Source organism: Lolium perenne, chromosome 1 (genome assembly GCF_019359855.2).
Source record: "Lolium perenne isolate Kyuss_39 chromosome 1, Kyuss_2.0, whole genome shotgun sequence".
In the NCBI taxonomy this organism is placed as follows: Eukaryota; Viridiplantae; Streptophyta; class Magnoliopsida; order Poales; family Poaceae; genus Lolium; species Lolium perenne.
Genome location: NC_067244.2, coordinates 38,509,931 through 38,528,073, shown reverse-complemented (window position 1 = coordinate 38,528,073; position 18,143 = coordinate 38,509,931). Strand labels below are relative to the sequence as shown.

Sequence of the window (18,143 nt, the reverse complement as noted above, 5' to 3'; positions counted from 1 at the left end):
TTTATGGATTTTCGGGTATATGAGAAAAATAAAACAAGACAAAAAGAAACTAAGCAAAATAACACTAGACAGAAATAAACTAAGCACAAATAAACTAGATAAAAGTAAACTAAGCAAAACAAAATAAAAGAAAATAAAAACAGAGAGAGAGGTAGAGTGTACTCCCCAGGTGAACTTATGAGTAGAGCTATGCCTCCCCAGCAACGGCGCCAGAAAACAGTCTTGATAATCCACAAGTATAGGGGATCGCGGCAGTCTTCGAGGGAAGTAAAACCCAAATTTATTGATTCGACACAAGGGGAGGTAAAGAATACTTATAAGCCTTAACAACTGAGTTGTCAATTCAGCTGCACCTGGAAAAGCACTAGTAACAGGGGTGATGTGAAAGCAGCAGTAATATGAGAGCAATAGTAATAGTAACACAGCAGCAGTAACACAGAGGCGATGGCACCAGAAAATAGTTGATACTACTTCCAATGACATATAGAACGAGTATATAATGATGAGAGATGGACCGGGGTTCCCAGCGATCTACACTAGTGGTAACTCTCCAATAAGTGACAAGTGTTGGGTGAACAAATTACAGTTGGGCAATTGATAGGATTCAAAGCATTAAGATAGAACATCAATTCATTAATCATGTAGGCATGTTTTCCATATATAGTCGTACGTGCTCGCAATGAGAAACTTGCACAACATCTTTTGTCCTACCAGCCGGTGGCAGCCAGGCCTCAAGGGAATCTACTGGATATTAAGGTACTCCTTTTAATAAAGTACTGGAGCAAAGCATTAACACTTGGTGAAAACATGTGATCCTCACATCACCGCCATCCCCTCCGGTTGTCCCGATTTCTGTCACTTCGGGGCCTTTGGTTCCGGACAGTGACATGTGCATACAACTTGTAGATACAATCTAAGCAATAAGTATAGAGCCTAAATCTAAGATCATGCCACTCGGGCCCTAGTGACAAGCATTAAGCATAACAAGATTGCAGCAACAATAACTTCACAAACTTTATAGATAGACTAATCATAATGTATCATCCATCGGATCCCAAGAAACACAACACCGATTACATCAGATGGATCTCAATCATGTAAGGCAGCTCATGAGATCATTGTATTGAAGTACATGGAGGAGAGAATACCGACTAGCTACTGCTAGAACTCGTAGTCCATGGGGGAACTACTCACGGAGCATGATGGAGGCGGTGGCGTCGATGGAGATGGCTTCCGGGGGCACTTCCCCGTCCCGGCAGGGTGCCGGAACAGAGAATTCTGTCCCCCGAATTGGAGTTTCGCGATGGCGGCGGCGCCCCTGGAGTCTTTCTGGAGTTTCGTCAATTGATATCGAGTTTTTAGGTCGAAAGGGCTTATATAGGCGAAGAGGCGGCGCAGGAGGGGCGACAGGGTGGCCCCACACCAGGCCGGCGCGGCCAGGGAGTAGCCCGCGCGGCCCACATGTGTGGTGGCCCCCTGGCTCTCCTCCGACTCCCCTTCGGTGTTCTGGAGCCTTCCGGGAAAAATAAGATCTTTGGCGTTGATTTCGTCCAATTCCGAGAATATTGCCCGAACAGCCTTTCTGGAACCAAAAACAGCAGAAAACAGGAACTGGCACTGTGGCATCTTGTTAATAGGTTAGTTCCAGAAAACGCATAAAAACATTATAAAGTGCAAGCAAAACATGTAAGTATTGTCATAAAACAAGCATGGAACATCAGAAATTATGGATACGTTGGAGACGTATCATGTACCACTTAACAACTATGAGGGATGTTGTATTAAGTGGGAGTTCATTAGTAATTAGATTAAAACATGAACTAATTATCATAAACATGGTCTGAGTAGTATTTTGAATTAACTTTTAGAATTGGCATCCGTTTTCTACCATGCGCTAGTCTTATAATTGAGATAGAAATACTGTTAAGTCTGACAAGAAACTTTACGGACTGGTACCGTATTGTTAAAGAATCAAGAAATGATTAAGTCCTATTGCAAACTTTTAGTAAACCTCACATTGTTGATTCATAGAACTATGGTTTCAATTAGTACCTAAAGTTATCTTGTCTCCGTGAAACTTGAAGTTCAAATCTGTTTGAAAAAAAAGGAGCTAAAAATTTAGTTTTCAGAAATAATCAAGGTATGAGATATATGTGATATCTAAAGACCTTATTGCAAGATGATAGAATATAATTTGGTGAGACTACATAAACTCATAAGTTTTATGGGAATGTACGAAGGTTGAAGACGCAAGACGTCCCAATCCTCCAACTATTGGGGCACTAACGATATTCGCATATCCATGAAGTGATTGTCCTTAGTATGCACCGTTGCTAAGACTCATCGTTTCTAAGCATCACGTGATGATCGGGTGTTATAGATTCTACGTGTGCGTGCATACAACGGGTGCAAGCCAGATTTGCACATGCGAATACTGAGGTTAAACTTTACGAGCCTAGCATGCACAGACATGGTCTCGGAAAGTCGTCATGATATAATGGATAAAATTATAAGTGAAATTGGTCATCATATTACAAAGTTACTAAGTGAAATATAGAACACTTGTCATATGATGATGAACTTCAAAGTAAGAACCTCAAGGTTATTGGTATTTGACCAACAAACCTAGAAGTTAATGATGTTGAAGTATTTTTCTGAATAATGAGGAAAGCTAAAAGAGAAACTGCAAAAGATATTTTGGCAGAAAGAAAGAAAAAAACTAGATAGTCTAGCTCAGGTGTATATAAATGATATATATGTTATGGTTGTATTACTCGTTTGGTCACACAATGAAATTCTTGGGTATTTGTACCATATTGGTTGGTATGAAGTGTCATACAAAACAACGCAATACAAGAATACAATGGCCTAAGTGACTGACAAGGAATATGATAGGAATGCACGTCTGGAACAAAAATAAAGTGTTATTATGTTCATCGTTGGCATTCTATCTAGCCCTTAGAATTTATAATAAAGAACTTAATAATTGTTATTTTGCTCTGGTCAAATGAAAACAATGAGTTGTTCAAATTATGACATAACTCCATGTACGATGGATAAGTTATTATAAATCTTAATGGTGAAACACACACACATAATACTGATGCTAAAATGCCATAAGGCAAATGATTTGAATTCCACTTATTTGTGGAACCGCCATTTATGTCATATTGGAAAGGAACGCATGAAGAAACTCCATGCAAATGGATTATTGGAGTCATTTGATTTTTAAATCATTTGGCGCTTGCAAATCTTTTCTTAAAAGAGAATGACTAAAATACCGTTCATAGGCCAAGAGTTGAACGGACAACTAACTTAGTGAAAACATACATGATGATGTATGTGGTTCACTGGACATAGTTGTGTGCGGGAGATTCTTCTACTTCATGAAAACTTCAAACAATAAATTGAGTATATATATGTGGATATATTCAATAAGGAAGAAGTTTGAAATATTTGAATAGATTCAAATAAATTTCAGCATGAAGTGGAAATCATCGTAATAGAAAAGTCAAATATCTATGATTGGATCATAGTGCAAATATTTGAATTACTAGTTTTAGCAAACATCTAAGAGAGTTATGAAATTGTTCTAAAACTCACGTTTCTTGGAGTATTATAGTGATGATGAAGTATCCGAGAGATGTATCCAAATCTTGTTGGGTCAATGATGAGATAAAATATTAATGCCATTATATTTTTGTGGATTATGCTTTAGAGACTACCGCTTTTACACTAAATAGAGCATCATCATGATCCGTTGAAATGGCACCATACAAATTATGGCATGGGTATCTCTACTATATTAAAGGGCCAGAGGTGGTAGAATGGCTGGTTGGTACGTCGTCCATGCTGCGTCCCGCCGTTTACGCCTCACCCGCTGTGGCAAATAAAAAACGCGAACGAAAACAGGATTAAGAATTAAACCGCGGTTAAACAGCAACCACACATGAGGTCCCAATGCCCCACGCACGGTCTCCTCCCCACCTAACGACCCACTACTCCCACGACCATACATCCGTCTTCGCGTCGTTAGAATTTCTAACCACCGGGGAGATCCTGCCGCGCCACAGGGGAAAACCACCGGCCCAGCGGAGCTCGCCGGATCCTTGTGTAGCGACTCGCGCCTCTGCCTCGGCCTGGTGCGTGGCTTGCTTATCGTTTTACGGTTCCAATCCATAGGGAGCGCGCTGCCCAAGCGCCGCCTCGGTCTGGTCGACGGCGGAGGCTGGTGGTGAGCGAGATAGTGGCGGAGGCGAGAAGAAGCAGGAGCGCGAGGGCCGAGCGTCGGGCGCGGCCGTGGTGGGGATGGAGCGTGGCTATGGAGAGCCGGAGGGGGAGAGGCACGCTCGCGCGTCCGGGAGAAGAAGAAGGCGTCGGGGAGGGGGCGTGCTGGCCCGGCGGCGGCGCGGGCTGCCAGTTGAGAGGAAGGTACGCGCCCTACCCGTCGTTGTACGAGGTCGATGAGACAGCCCTGGTCCCCTCTGTGGCTCTGTTCGGCGCCCTCCTCGTGGATGTTACAGGGCCGGCCCCCCCCCCCCCCCCCCCCCCCGGTGCTTTGGCACACAACAAATTGCAGGTCGGTCAGCTGATCAGCTCTCTCCTACAGTTCAAGTTCCAAACCTGTTTTTTTTCTGAGTTTAATAAACCCGTAGAGGTGCTACAGTTGTGTTGTTAAACATTTACGAGTTAAACCATCGTAAGAAAATCTCTGAATAGAAATCAGAACATAGGTTTGTCATATATGCCATTTGTTTAAGAATTCTTACCCGGCTAAGAATTATTCCTATTGGAATAGAATCAAAAGAGGACGTTGGTGCATGGAACAACAAACTGAGTAACTAGGAAAAGAAGGATCTTCATGCCTCGATCCCAAGAACAACGACTGATGAAGATCTTGATAGCAAGAAGAACATTGCTCAAGTTCCGACAATAATGTACAAAGAAGTTAACTTCAGCGTACTAACATGAGGATTTTGGACATTAGCAGCCATCCATGTATTCTGTGATATTTGCCCAGCTATGTAAATGTGGAAAGTAACATAAAAGGAGGGTTACAAGAAGCCTTAGTTCTCGGGTAGGCAAAGCATATAAGGCTTAACACCCGCATCCCCCGTTTCTCTTTCTTCTTTGTTGATCAGTTGATCTGATGGTGATGGCTTTACAGAATCGATATCTGCTCCATGAATACCATGTGTCTCCACTCTCCTTTATTTGGCATTTCCTTAGTTCTTTGAGGAGCTATACTGTCATTAAAGTCTCAAACACCAATTGTATCTTTATGGGCATTTACAAGGTCTTTAAATTCTTGGCAATCTGCCAAAATATCTGCATAAGGCACAGACCGAATAACCTCTCCATCTGAAATTAACCGCCAGGAGGCCACTTGGTACAAGAATAATAGAAATAACATCACTGAGATTTAAATTATAATTCGACTTGTTCGTCTGAAAATAGAATTCAACAACTGTTTACACTTTGTATAGAAAATTCATTTTTTCAAGTTTTCTTTATCGCTTCTGAGAACAAATTTGTTTATGTTGTTTTGTACCTTTCCTTATAGACCACTAATATTGCACTTTGAGTCTTTTTTTTGCGAATAATTACACTTTGAGTCTGATATTCTTGGAACAGCTTCAGACCAGAAACGATTGTTTTGAGAAGTCAATAGGCCCTCTCCTACTACACTAGGTACTACTACTACACTACTCTGTCAGGCTCGAAAAAAATCATGATCTAACAGCTAAATACTCGAGCGAAAATCGTTGATCTACTTTTACGATACTGCAGGTTATTCATTCGGACTGGATCAAATCCAGTAGCAAAGACATACAGCAGTGGAGGTCTAATCAAAAGAGACTACTTCCAGTTGATTCAGGAAAATGAGGTGGTATTCTTTATCTGTCTCTGTCTGCAATGAATTGAATTTAAAGCTACAGTTCTATCAAATGAAATTCGATTCATTTGTATTGGAACTTATGTTTACAGTTGATCCTATATTACTCCCTACATTTGGAAATAATTGTCGCATATTTGTCTAAATTCGCATGTATCTAGATGTGTTTTAGTGTGTAGATACATCCGATCTAGAAAAAATCCGTGACACTAGCTTATTTCCTAACGGAGGAACTGTTTCCAGGAGTCGTCTCGACATCGGAAGGGGTGGCTCGAGTGAGATTGATGAGTGCGCGTCCGATGGCTAGCGGGCAAGGAGAGATGTTGATTCATCAGTTGTGTTCCTTTTTTCTTCCAAATTTTGTTCATTCTAACTTGCAGTAGTGCGTTTGCGGTGCCCAGTTTACATTACATCGGAAGGGGTGGCTCGAGTGAGATTGATGAGTGCGCAGCCGATGGCTAGCGGGGGGGGGGGGGGGGGTGGTGGGTGGGGACACATCGACATGTATTTTATCTCATGCAATATTCAGTGAACTCAAGTTTCTTGGTTGCTTCAGATGTAGGGTCGGTGTTAGGCCAGGAGCACGGCGGCATGCGACACTACGACATAAGAAAGGGCTGTACGGCGAGGCAATGTGCACCAGCCCTATGTGACTGCAAGGAGTCATGAGGCTGTCCATCGCACCTTGTGCCTTGCTCGCTCTGCCTCCGGTAAGATTCTTCTTTGCTTTGACTCCCAGATTCAAGGCCAATACCGTAATTGCGTCTCATATTGATTATGAGATCATATTCGTTGTTGCTCTCTACCTGTCGTTGACAAGATCGGAAAAACATCATATAAATTCTTGGACGTACTGCAAGGTTGGAAATTTAAGTTTGCATCTTTTGCATGGACAGGGAGGGCTTACCTGCACTATACTTTGTATTTAGACCACTGTGACGCCCCGGAACCGGTATCCTGAGGATCCCAGCGAACTCGCCGAAATCCGCACGATATCGATTCAGAGACGCCCTCCGACACGACGTGCGCGACGAATCACACACGTGATGCCAGAGGAATTAACACGAGCGGTAACATTACAACAGGATTACAATAGAGCCCACAAGATACATATATTATAACAACGACTCCAACGAGTCAAGATACAAATATACAATACAAAGATCCAAATCATACAGAAGATCAAATACATCCGAGTACGGACAAGATACAAATTGGACTAAGAGTCCTGAAGATAACCAGTGGCGTCCATAACCCTGCCCAGGCCAAGCCGGAAGGGTAACCTTGCTAACGTCGTCTTCTTCGAACATATCTTCATACCTGCCCGGTTATATCCCGTAGAAGCAGCAATAAGTACGGGTTCGTACTTAACAAGACTTCAAGACGTATAAGCATTTGTCAACCAGTCGTCCTTTGTACTTGAGGCACGCAGGGGACTTAGAGGACGCAAGAGGAACGTCATAGGCAATATGGTGGGGTTAAGCGGCAGCGCGCAAGCACTAAAAACCTATAGAGACACTCTACAACATTCGTCTATTCAGAGAAGATGAGAGAGCGCATAAACTAACAGTTCTATACTCTGCAAACATAACACAGCCGATACTTTCCCCCTTCGCAAAGAAGTACTTACAAAGGCACTCACACGGTTGTCAAGTTTTAACCAGTTATTATTTAAGTTGTTCTATCTTACTATGCAAGTTAATAGTATTGAAACAACAGGTGTAAGTTTTCTATGGTCGAGTCATACAGCTCCAAGTCGTCCATAACCGCGGACGCGGCTTATCGATAAGATTGTAACCCTGCAGGGGTGCCCAAATGTGCCCACACGCACGATCAACCCACTTACGACAGGTGGATATCACGACACGCACTCTCCTTCACAACAACAATATCCAGGAAGCCACCTAACTAAGTTTAACCCGTTTCAGAGCCCGATCGAAACTCCGACGCGGACTTAGCTGTTTGCGTCTACGGCTTTCGGATGGAAACAGTGCCCGCAGGGTGAATCCATCTTCAGCAATACGTACCGCATCCTACGAGCATGCAAGAGACAACGGGGTTACAAGGCACTCACGGCTTCCCCAAAAGTAACATCATATCATCTGACCACAAAGAAACAAGCTTGCACGCCCGGGAGAAACAAAACAAACATCCAAACTAGTTGTGGCCACTGGACAAGGCTGTAGATTACGGCAGTGGTCGAGGGGAGACCCGGTAAGCATACCCACGTGTGGTTAGAGCGCTCAGTCTCGGAACAGATAACAAGAACTCAGGGTCCTAAGATATTTAGGAAACACAAGTGAGCCGTCACAAAACAAGCAGCTGACCCACCGATGTCTCCGCTAAACAATTATCAACTCTTCCCAACATATAACCCGATAAGATAACAACAACGGTAACAAGGTAAAACCACACTAGCATGCACTACGATTCGCAAGGGCAGACTCGATAACCAAACAATAGTTATAGGAGGTTGGTGGAGGCAATATGGGCTGCTTGAGTTAACAAGTGGAAAGGACACGTGACAAGAACGCAACTTAAGGATAGCATAAGGGAGAAGGCAAAATAAAATAGGTGAGCGACTCCTGCAGGGACAGGAGTATAGGGGAAAATGCTTGCCTGTTAAAGCTTGCCGATGGATATCCGGAGAACTTGTCGTATCTCACCGCACCACTTCGCGATCCTATCCGGGAAGAAGCAAAGCGCTACAACAACCAACGGATGCACATCTTACTACTACGGCAGAAGAATCGGCATGATCATGATATGATATGCATGGCATGGCAAACATGATGCGATGCAACTTATCCATATTAAACGGAATCGAAATCCCGAACAAACCAATATTAGGTTCAAGTTATTTTTCTACCGACAATATTAAATGTTGATTAGCATGACAAAGACATGGCACGGATGAGCTAAATCAATATTAAACGGAGCAGGGAATTCTTATCCAGTAATTCCAAAATACTCCGCGTTTATTTATTAGGTGCGATGCAAACTACAACGGCATGACTTGATGCGAAATGCAAAGAAGCATATGGATGTCATATTTAGATTCCTCGCATTTTTCTAATAAAATTTGATACATCATTTGTTTTATTTAGATTTGTAGTTTGAAAGTTATGAGAATAGGCAGATTTATAAAAGAATAAGGAATATTAACAGGGATAAGTGATAAGAATAGGCTGATGCTGGACCTGCAGCGCTGTTGGAGAGGAGCAACGAAACTGGACCGGAACCTGGCCTGAAGCAGCGACAAGAAGCAGCACATACACTGAGAGCTGATCCTGATACCACAGGGGAAGAGAAGGCCGTAGCCACTAGCTGCTTTGGCAAAGCTGATTTTGTTTGGCTCGTGCGTAGAAAAGAACTCCAGGCGTGTGGGATCTGAACAAACAAAGTGAAAGATGATGGATTTAATTGGCTGCTGTGGGGATCTGAACAAAGGAGCTCAGCCGAACCAACGAAAGGAAAACAATTGACCTGAAATTCAGATGTTCAGTAGGTACAGACCGCTGCAGATTTTGGACAAGTTAACTGTCCGAGACACCTCTACCTCACGGAGATGCATAACAGCGGGGACGCACGGCTGAGAGAAGATGGCGTCGAGCATGGCCCCGACGACGGAGGGCGAACGGCCAGGGAGAAGAGGGCGTCGGGCGTGCGCCACGACTGGACGGGAGTGGTGGAGTAGGCGCCGGGACAAGGGTTCAACGGAGAGTCGCCGGCGACAAATTTCTGCGAGCAGAGTGACAGTGAACGCCGGCATAACGAAATTAGAGGGGGATGGAGAACAACGAGAGGCCTGCGAGGAGCACACGCTCACCATGATCGAGATGGAGGCCTCAGACTGGCCGGGGAAGGTCAGCGGCGGTTAGAATCGAAGAAGAATCATGGCGACCGGCGCGGGGAATCGGCGACCTTGCGCTCGAATTACTGAGTCCCATCTTGATTCCTCGCACAGGGATGGTGAGGACGACGACGTGGAGATCCTGGTGCCTTCTGCTCGATGAGGGGCGGTCTAGAGCGGCAGCTCCATGGCGACGAGGTGACGGTGTGCTCGGTGGTCTGAACCTCGTTTTCTGCCTTCTCTGTTTGCTTCGAGGAGGGAAAAGCATGTGGCGGCGTGGCTGGGAGGAAGAGAGGTAGGGTTTGCAGGAGGCTTCGATTCTGGGGATTAAAGAGGAGGAGAAAGTAGCGCTAGTGGTGCTGTGACGTGAGCAGACACTCGCCTCTCGCGTGAACTAGAGGAGGAAGAGGCCAAACAGGAACGTGAACCAGATGGACTAGTGCTTCTTTCTCTTTTCCCTGTGTTTTCCGTTTGTGCTTCTCTATTTCTATTTTCCTTGCTGAACTTTCAGAATAAAACAAAGAGGGGAGAGGGAAGGTTTAAAACAAGTTTGAATGTTTGAAAATATTTGAAATAGATTTGGAAATAGTTCTTCAACATATCAAAAATAATAATATTTTGGTTTTATTATTATTAAAAATAAGATAAAGAAGAAGGGGTTTAAATAAACTAATTTTCTTGATAGTTTTTATTAAAACATGGAAGGTGATAAAATGCCATGATTATGCATAAAAGAAAAATAACAAACAAATCTAATATGGGGTTTTCCTGGGCCGCTACAATCGACACCACTAACAAGGAATCTCGCCCCGAGATTCCACGTCAACCTAAGGGGGAGTTGGTTAAACTATCGGATCTTCCGGCGACGTGTCGATCTCCTCGACACCACTAACAAGAATTGTTGCTCCATGCCGATGGGCGACACCACTAACAAGAAGTCGTTGTTCCGATGACGATGAGGACTCCGGAGAAACAAAGAAAGGAGTAACAGTCACACGGATCCACCAATTCATCGTAACAAGAGCGAGTAATAAGAGTAGTCGGTATGGTGATCAGCCCATCCCGCACTCAAAGTATTACTCTGTGCATGAATAAGAGAATCGTGCAACCAACTCCAGGAATACAGATTGACGATCTTGATAAACATCGACAAGGAAGGTTCATGAGGTAAAAAACACTAGAGATAGAGGAAGGATCACATAAACCGAGATGGCGTCAACAAAGAAGACAAAGGTTAGCCGCCGGTGATGTTCTTCTGTCAGAAATCTTCAGAGATTGGACCTATTAGGTGAAGGCAAAGATCGTCCAACTCACGTCAGAACCTAAGACTCAGAGACTCATATAAGAGAGAAGACTCAAAACTCGCAAAGGTAAGAGGAGAAAGAATATAGGTAAGGAGAAAAATCAGAGCTAATCAGAACTATCCAACGGATTTTAAAAAATAGTTTTGCAATAACAACGTCTGTTTGCAAGGTTAACCTACAGGCTGGACTAGTGGGGTACCGTCAACCTGAGGCTCTGATACCAACTTGTGAGGTACCGTCAACCTGAGCTCTGATACCAACTTGTGACGCCCCGGAACCGGTATCCTGAGGATCCCAGCGAACCCGCCGAAATCCGCACGATATCGATTCAGAGACGCCCTCCGACACGACGTGCGCGACGAATCACACACGTGATGCCAGAGGAATTAACACGAGCGGTAACATTACAACAGGATTACAATAGAGCCCACAAGATACATATATTACAACAACGATTCCAACGAGTCAAGATACAAATATACAATACAAAGATCCAAATCATACAGAAGATCAAATACATCCGAGTACGGACAAGATACAAATTGGACTAAGAGTCCTGAAGATAAACAGTGGCGTCCATAACCCTGCCCAGGCCAAGCCGGAAGGGTAACCTTGCTAACGTCGTCTTCTTCGAACATATCTTCATACCTGCCCGGTTATATCCCGTAGAAGCAGCAATAAGTACGGGTTCGTACTTAACAAGACTTCAAGACGTATAAGCATTCGTCAACCAGTCGTCCTTTGTACTTGAGGCACGCAGGGGACTTAGAGGACGCAAGAGGAACGTCATAGGCAATATGGTGGGGTTAAGCGGCGTGGCAAGCACTAAAAAACCTATAGAGACACTCTACAACATTCGTCTAATCGGAGAAGATGAGAGCGCATAAACTAACAGTTCTATACTCTGCAAACATAACACAGCCGATACTTTCCCCCTTCGCAAAGAAGTACTTACAAAGGCACTCACACGGTTGTCAAGTTTTAACCAGTTATTATTTAAGTTGTTCTATCTTACTATGCAAGTTAATAGTATTGAAACAACAGGTGTAAGTTTTCTATGGTCGAGTCATACAGCTCCAAGTCATCCATAACCGCGGACGCGGCTTATCGATAAGATTGTAACCCTGCAGGGGTGCCCAAATGTGCCCACACGCACGATCAACCCACTTACGACATGTGGATATCACGACACGCACTCTCCTTCACTACAACAATGTCCAGGAAGCCACCTAACTAAGTTTAACCCGTTTCAGAGCCCGATCGAAACTCCGACGCGGACTTAGCTGTTTGCGTCTACGGCTTTCGGATGGAAACAGTGCCCGCAGGGTGAATCCATCTTCAGCAATACGTACCGCATCCTACGAGCGTGCAAGAGACAACGGGGTTACAAGGCACTCACGGCTTCCCCAAAAGTAACATCATATCATCTGACCACAAAGAAACAAGCTTGCACGCCCGGGAGAAACAAAACAAACATCCAAACTAGTTGTGGCCACTGGACAAGGCTGTAGATTACGGCAGTGGTCGAGGGGAGACCCGGTAAGCATACCCACGTGTGGTTAGAGCGCTCAGTCTCGGAACAGATAACAAGAACTCAGGGTCCTAAGATATTTAGGAAACACAAGTGAGCCGTCACAAAACAAGCAGCTGACCCACCGATGCCTCCGCTAAACAATTATCAACTCTTCCCAACATATAACCCGATAAGATAACAACAACGGTAACAAGGTAAAACAACACTAGCATGCACTACGACTCGCAAGGGCAGACTCGATAACCAAACAATAGTTATAGGAGGTTGGTGGAGGCAATATGGGCTGCTTGAGTTAACAAGTGGAAAGGACACGTGACAAGAACGCAACTCAAGGATAGCATAAGGGAGAAGGCAAAATAAAATAGGTGAGCGACTCCTGCAGGGACAGGAGTATAGGGGAAAATGCTTGCCTGTTAAAGCTTGCCGATGGATATCCGGAGAACTTGTCGTATCTCACCGCACCACTTCGCGATCCTATCCGGGAAGAAGCAAAGCGCTACAACAACCAACGGATGCACATCTTACTACTACGGCAGAAGAATCGGCATGATCATGATATGATATGCATGGCATGGCAAACATGATGCGATGCAACTTATCCATATTAAGCGGAATCGAAATCCCGAACAAACCAATATTAGGTTCAAGTTATTTTTCTACCGACAATATTAAATGTTGATTAGCATGACAAAGACATGGCACGGATGAGCTAAATCAATATTAAACGGAGCAGGGAATTCTTATCCGGTAATTCCAAAATACTCCGCGTTTATTTATTAGGTGCGATGCAAACTACAACGGCATGACTTGATGCGAAATGCAAAGAAGCATATGGATGTCATATTTAGATTCCTCGCATTTTTCTAATAAAATTTGATACATCATTTGTTTTATTTAGATTTGTAGTTTGAAAGTTATGAGAATAGGCAGATTTATAAAAGAATAAGGAATATTAACAGGGATAAGTGATAAGAATAGGCTGATGCTGGACCTGCAGCGCTGTTGGAGAGGAGCAACGAAACTGGACCGGAACCTGGCCTGAAGCAGCGACAAGAAGCAGCACATACACTGAGAGCTGATCCTGATACCACAGGGGAAGAGAAGGCCGTAGCCACTAGCTGCTTTGGCAAAGCTGATTTTGTTTGGCTCGTGCGTAGAAAAGAACTCCAGGCGTGTGGGATCTGAACAAAGTGAAAGATGATGGATTTAATTGGCTGCTGTGGGGATCTGAACAAAGGAGCTCAGCCGAACCAACGAAAGGAAAACAATTGACCTGAAATTCAGATGTTCAGTAGGTACAGACCGCTGCAGATTTTGGACAAGTTAACTGTCCGAGACACCTCTACCTCACGGAGATGCATAACAGCGGGGACGCACGGCTGAGAGAAGATGGCGTCGAGCATGGCCCCGACGACGGAGGGCGAACGGCCAGGGAGAAGAGGGCGTCGGGCGTGCGCCACGACTGGACGGGAGTGGTGGAGTAGGCGCCGGGACAAGGGTTCAACGGAGAGTCGCCGGCGACAAATTTCTGCGAGCAGAGTGACAGTGAACGCCGGCATAACGAAATTAGAGGGGGATGGAGAACAACGAGAGGCCTGCGAGGAGCACACGCTCACCATGATCGAGATGGAGGCCTCAGACTGGCCGGGGAAGGTCAGCGGCGGTTAGAATCGAAGAAGAATCATGGCGACCGGCGCGGGGAATCGGCGACCTTGCGCTCGAATTACTGAGTCCCATCTTGATTCCTCGCACAGGGATGGTGAGGACGACGACGTGGAGATCCTGGTGCCTTCTGCTCGATGAGGGGCGGTCTAGAGCGGCAGCTCCATGGCGACGAGGTGACGGTGTGCTCGGTGGTCTGAACCTCGTTTTCTGCCTTCTCTGTTTGCTTCGAGGAGGGAAAAGCATGTGGCGGCGTGGCTGGGAGGAAGAGAGGTAGGGTTTGCAGGAGGCTTCGATTCTGGGGATTAAAGAGGAGGAGAAAGTAGCGCTAGTGGTGCTGTGACGTGAGCAGACACTCGCCTCTCGCGTGAACTAGAGGAGGAAGAGGCCAAACAGGAACGTGAACCAGATGGACTAGTGCTTCTTTCTCTTTTCCCTGTGTTTTCCGTTTGTGCTTCTCTATTTCTATTTTCCTTGCTGAACTTTCAGAATAAAACAAAGAGGGGAGAGGGAAGGTTTAAAACAAGTTTGAATGTTTGAAAATATTTGAAATAGATTTGGAAATAGTTCTTCAACATATCAAAAATAATAATATTTTGGTTTTATTATTATTAAAAATAAGATAAAGAAGAAGGGGTTTAAATAAACTAATTTTCTTGATAGTTTTTATTAAAACATGGAAGGTGATAAAATGCCATGATTATGCATAAAAGAAAAATAACTAACAAATCTAATATGGGGTTTTCCTGGGCCGCTACAACCACCATGTCACCAATAAGAAGAGTTCATAGTGAAAATGTGTTGTTGTTTCATTCAGTCTTAACATGTTCATAATCACTATTAAAAACTCAAGAAAGTTTGTATTCAAGGATATCAATGCTGCATAGATATCTGCACTCCGTGTACTTAGGTGGTTTTAACGAGTTACTAATGAAAATGGTTCTTCCTATTTGAACCTTTCCCCTGGTCAGCTGCTATTTATACCGGTTATTTTCTTATTATTTGTGACTGTGGTCAGAAGTCATAGGCTACGTTCCATGCGACACCATTCCTTGAAAGAAAGTAAGAACAAGTGCAAACTGCAACCTTTTCGTAAGCTACTTTCCATTTAACATTTGTTTTAGAGAATGATATATTTAATTCACCCTACATAATGATGAAATATGTTGGTAATTTTTTCCCCAGCTGGGACTCTAGGAGGAGCAAGAGCTTTAATTATTTTTTATGACCAAGAAAACCAAGAGATGTTTAAATGATTACTTGAGTTATGGATTGTTTTTCTACAGTGATGACAGCTATATTACGAATAGATACAAGCTATGTCGAGAATAAATCAATAGTTGGTCACTTATATGAAACAAAGCACGTAATGCACTTATGATCCTTATTTTCAGAATTAGCACGTGGTCCATAGTCAGTGATTCATAAAGGCGTAGACCATTCTCCATGTTTCTTTGATCAATACTTACCTCTTTTATGATGTATGGTTTACCAAAATGTTTAGTATAAACTCTTATCAGTATACATGATTCTCCCATGGCGCACACTTTCCTTTCTTAGCACTCTGCAATTACTAAGTGTTATTCATGTCCTTAGTAAGTATACTTCATGACAATAGCTCATTGACCAATTAATTTACATATTTGTATATGTAAAGTGTTGTTATTGCTGCTATATTATGCATGCACGTGTTGCCTTACAGAGTTACAGATAGATAGTTGGCCTCGGTCAGAATTAGCATAGCAATAATATTCAGTTAGTTCCAGACATAAAAAATCGGTGTATAAATTTATGAAGTTTTATCTGTAGAGATTGGTGATATTAATAATTAGCCAATTCTGCATGCACTTCCTCTGATACCAAGGTGCTTATTATTTTTCGGTAAACTACACTGATCGGCACCCAGCTGTTAGGCTATATTGGTTTTGTTTTATATGGAATCATATTTTGGACAATTTCTTATTGTTCATGATCCTCGTCATGCCTCATATTGTGAACAATGTAACTTAAGTATATCATATGGATGGTTGTGTATGTACTATGTAAGCAGACTTCCAAACTGATTGTCATATATACTCTGTAAAACATTTGTTATTTGCACAAATAAAAACTACTGTTGTTATTGCCTTCAAATGGAACTGCATTTTTCATTTGCTTCACACCAGAAGTATTTAATTTGATTTCTTGAATGGTTGAACTTACCATATTATATGAACTACATGTCGAATAACAATCTTAAATTCATTGTGTAAGAGAACAGGGCAATGTGTCGCAGGGTGAAGGTTGAGGGCTCAGATGAAGCCGGCACTGACGGAGGAAGGGTCATCAGGGCGAGGGGCGAACACGGACCTGGAGGTGGCACACGCGGTGACTGCTGACATGAGCTGATGTATTTCTCGTTTTCTCTAATGCAAGTTCGCTGATGCTTCTTGCTATTTGGTCCAGCTCTCTGTTCATGTTTGTCTTAGCAGTACATTTTCATGTTTTTAATGCATCGACGGATGATTAAGAGGTTTGGCACCCAGTCTTGTGTTCTGTTTTCTTTTGCGCAGATCTTCTAGATGTGTTTGACGTGACCATGCACTTTTTTGACATGTTCATGTTCTATTAGATGTGTTAATCTGTTTTGTTTTTCTCATGTGTTATAGAGGGGGCAGAAAAGAACCCCCTACTAGCTACAAAGCCTAAGAGGTGTGTTGTCAAAAGGTTAATAATTGCGTGACTTATAAATCCCATGTTGAGTATTAAAAGTGTTAAATAGCTTGCTTCACTAATTTAAGAGATTTTTTATTAGAAAAAAAATAAGTGTGTTTGATCCAGAAAACAGAACATGACAGTTTCAATCTCAAAAGTAGTAAAAAAGGATCCATTATTTAAATTGCCACATCTCATTTTTGATTCATGGGAACTAAACCAACTCTTCATTGAATTGTCGATATTTTTATCAAACGGTTATTCGTGGCAACGCATGGGCATTCAACTAGTAAACCCTAATAGTCCTTTCTTTAAATTTTGGTCTAAGAGTTTACTACCAAAATCGGATGAATGTCTTTGTTGGTTATCCCAAAGAATTGATTGGGAATTCTTACCACTATGAAATAAATGACAAATGTGTTTGTTAATGTTATTTGATTATTTCCAAGAAATTGTTTTCTAGCGAAGTATTTGAGTGGGAGGACAATAGAACTTGATAAGGTTTATGAATCTGAGCATAATGATCAGAGTAGCGCAGCATCGGAAATTGGTTCCGGAAGCGGTCACGACGATCATGGCTCCCATGACTATAAAGTGTTTTAGCCATGGAGATCGAAGTACATATTGAACCTTGTAGGTATGGTTTACTTTGTGATCAAATAAATGATTTGTGGACAAAGGATTGATTTTGAACAATGATAAACCAACTACAAACAAAGAAGTTATGATGGGCCCTGACTCTGTTAAAATGGCTATATGCCATGAAATCTAAGATAGATGAATACTTTTTGAAAGTAAATGGATCTATAAAATTGATGGATTTGGATGGAATATCCTTGAAGAAGCTTGACTTGTCGAAAAGTTGTTTACGACAAAGTTTAAAAAAGTTGACTACGATAAGATTAGATCTTCCGTAGCAATGCTTATAGTCTATGTGGATTATTCTAGTAATCACTACATATTTCTTTTATGAGATATGTTAGTAGGATGGCAAAATACATTACTTATCAAAAGTGTGTATTAAAGGTGTATACAAGATACAACCAAGAGTTTTGCTAGTCCGTGGAATACTAGATAGGTATACAAACTTCAATTGGATGAAGTGAGTATCGCGGAGTTGGAATCTTCACCAGATGAAATAGTCAAAGAGTTTTTTATTTCATCAGAGATGATGAAGAGGCTTGCATTTGCAAGAAATTA

At 42.8% G+C, this 18,143-nt stretch overlaps 3 long non-coding RNA genes across 5 annotated transcripts; 1 reads left to right on the top strand and 2 right to left on the bottom strand.

Moving 5' to 3' along the window:
* Positions 1-4,547: 4,547 nt before the first annotated feature.
* Positions 4,548-16,880, top strand: LOC127347065 (uncharacterized). Of its 3 annotated transcripts, XR_011753148.1 has the most exons (5): positions 4,548-4,579; positions 5,635-5,691; positions 5,791-5,887; positions 6,453-6,606; positions 16,510-16,880. It is a non-coding gene; the product is annotated as an uncharacterized lncRNA (long non-coding RNA). The 3 variants fall into 3 exon arrangements; XR_007879603.2 differs by lacking the exon at positions 16,510-16,880 and having other exon boundaries at positions 6,453-6,833; XR_007879605.2 differs by lacking the exons at positions 6,453-6,606; positions 16,510-16,880 and adding an exon at positions 6,140-6,365.
* Positions 6,992-10,160, bottom strand: LOC139829979 (uncharacterized). The gene is made up of 5 exons (XR_007879600.2): positions 9,726-10,160; positions 9,383-9,637; positions 9,097-9,286; positions 8,516-8,601; positions 6,992-7,216 (listed from the first exon to the last, which is right to left on the bottom strand). It is a non-coding gene; the product is annotated as an uncharacterized lncRNA (long non-coding RNA).
* On the bottom strand, positions 11,453-14,640 carry LOC127347043 (uncharacterized). Its single transcript, XR_011753141.1, has 5 exons — positions 14,204-14,640; positions 13,861-14,115; positions 13,579-13,768; positions 12,998-13,083; positions 11,453-11,701 (listed from the first exon to the last, which is right to left on the bottom strand). It is a non-coding gene; the product is annotated as an uncharacterized lncRNA (long non-coding RNA).
* Positions 16,881-18,143: the final 1,263 nt, after the last annotated feature.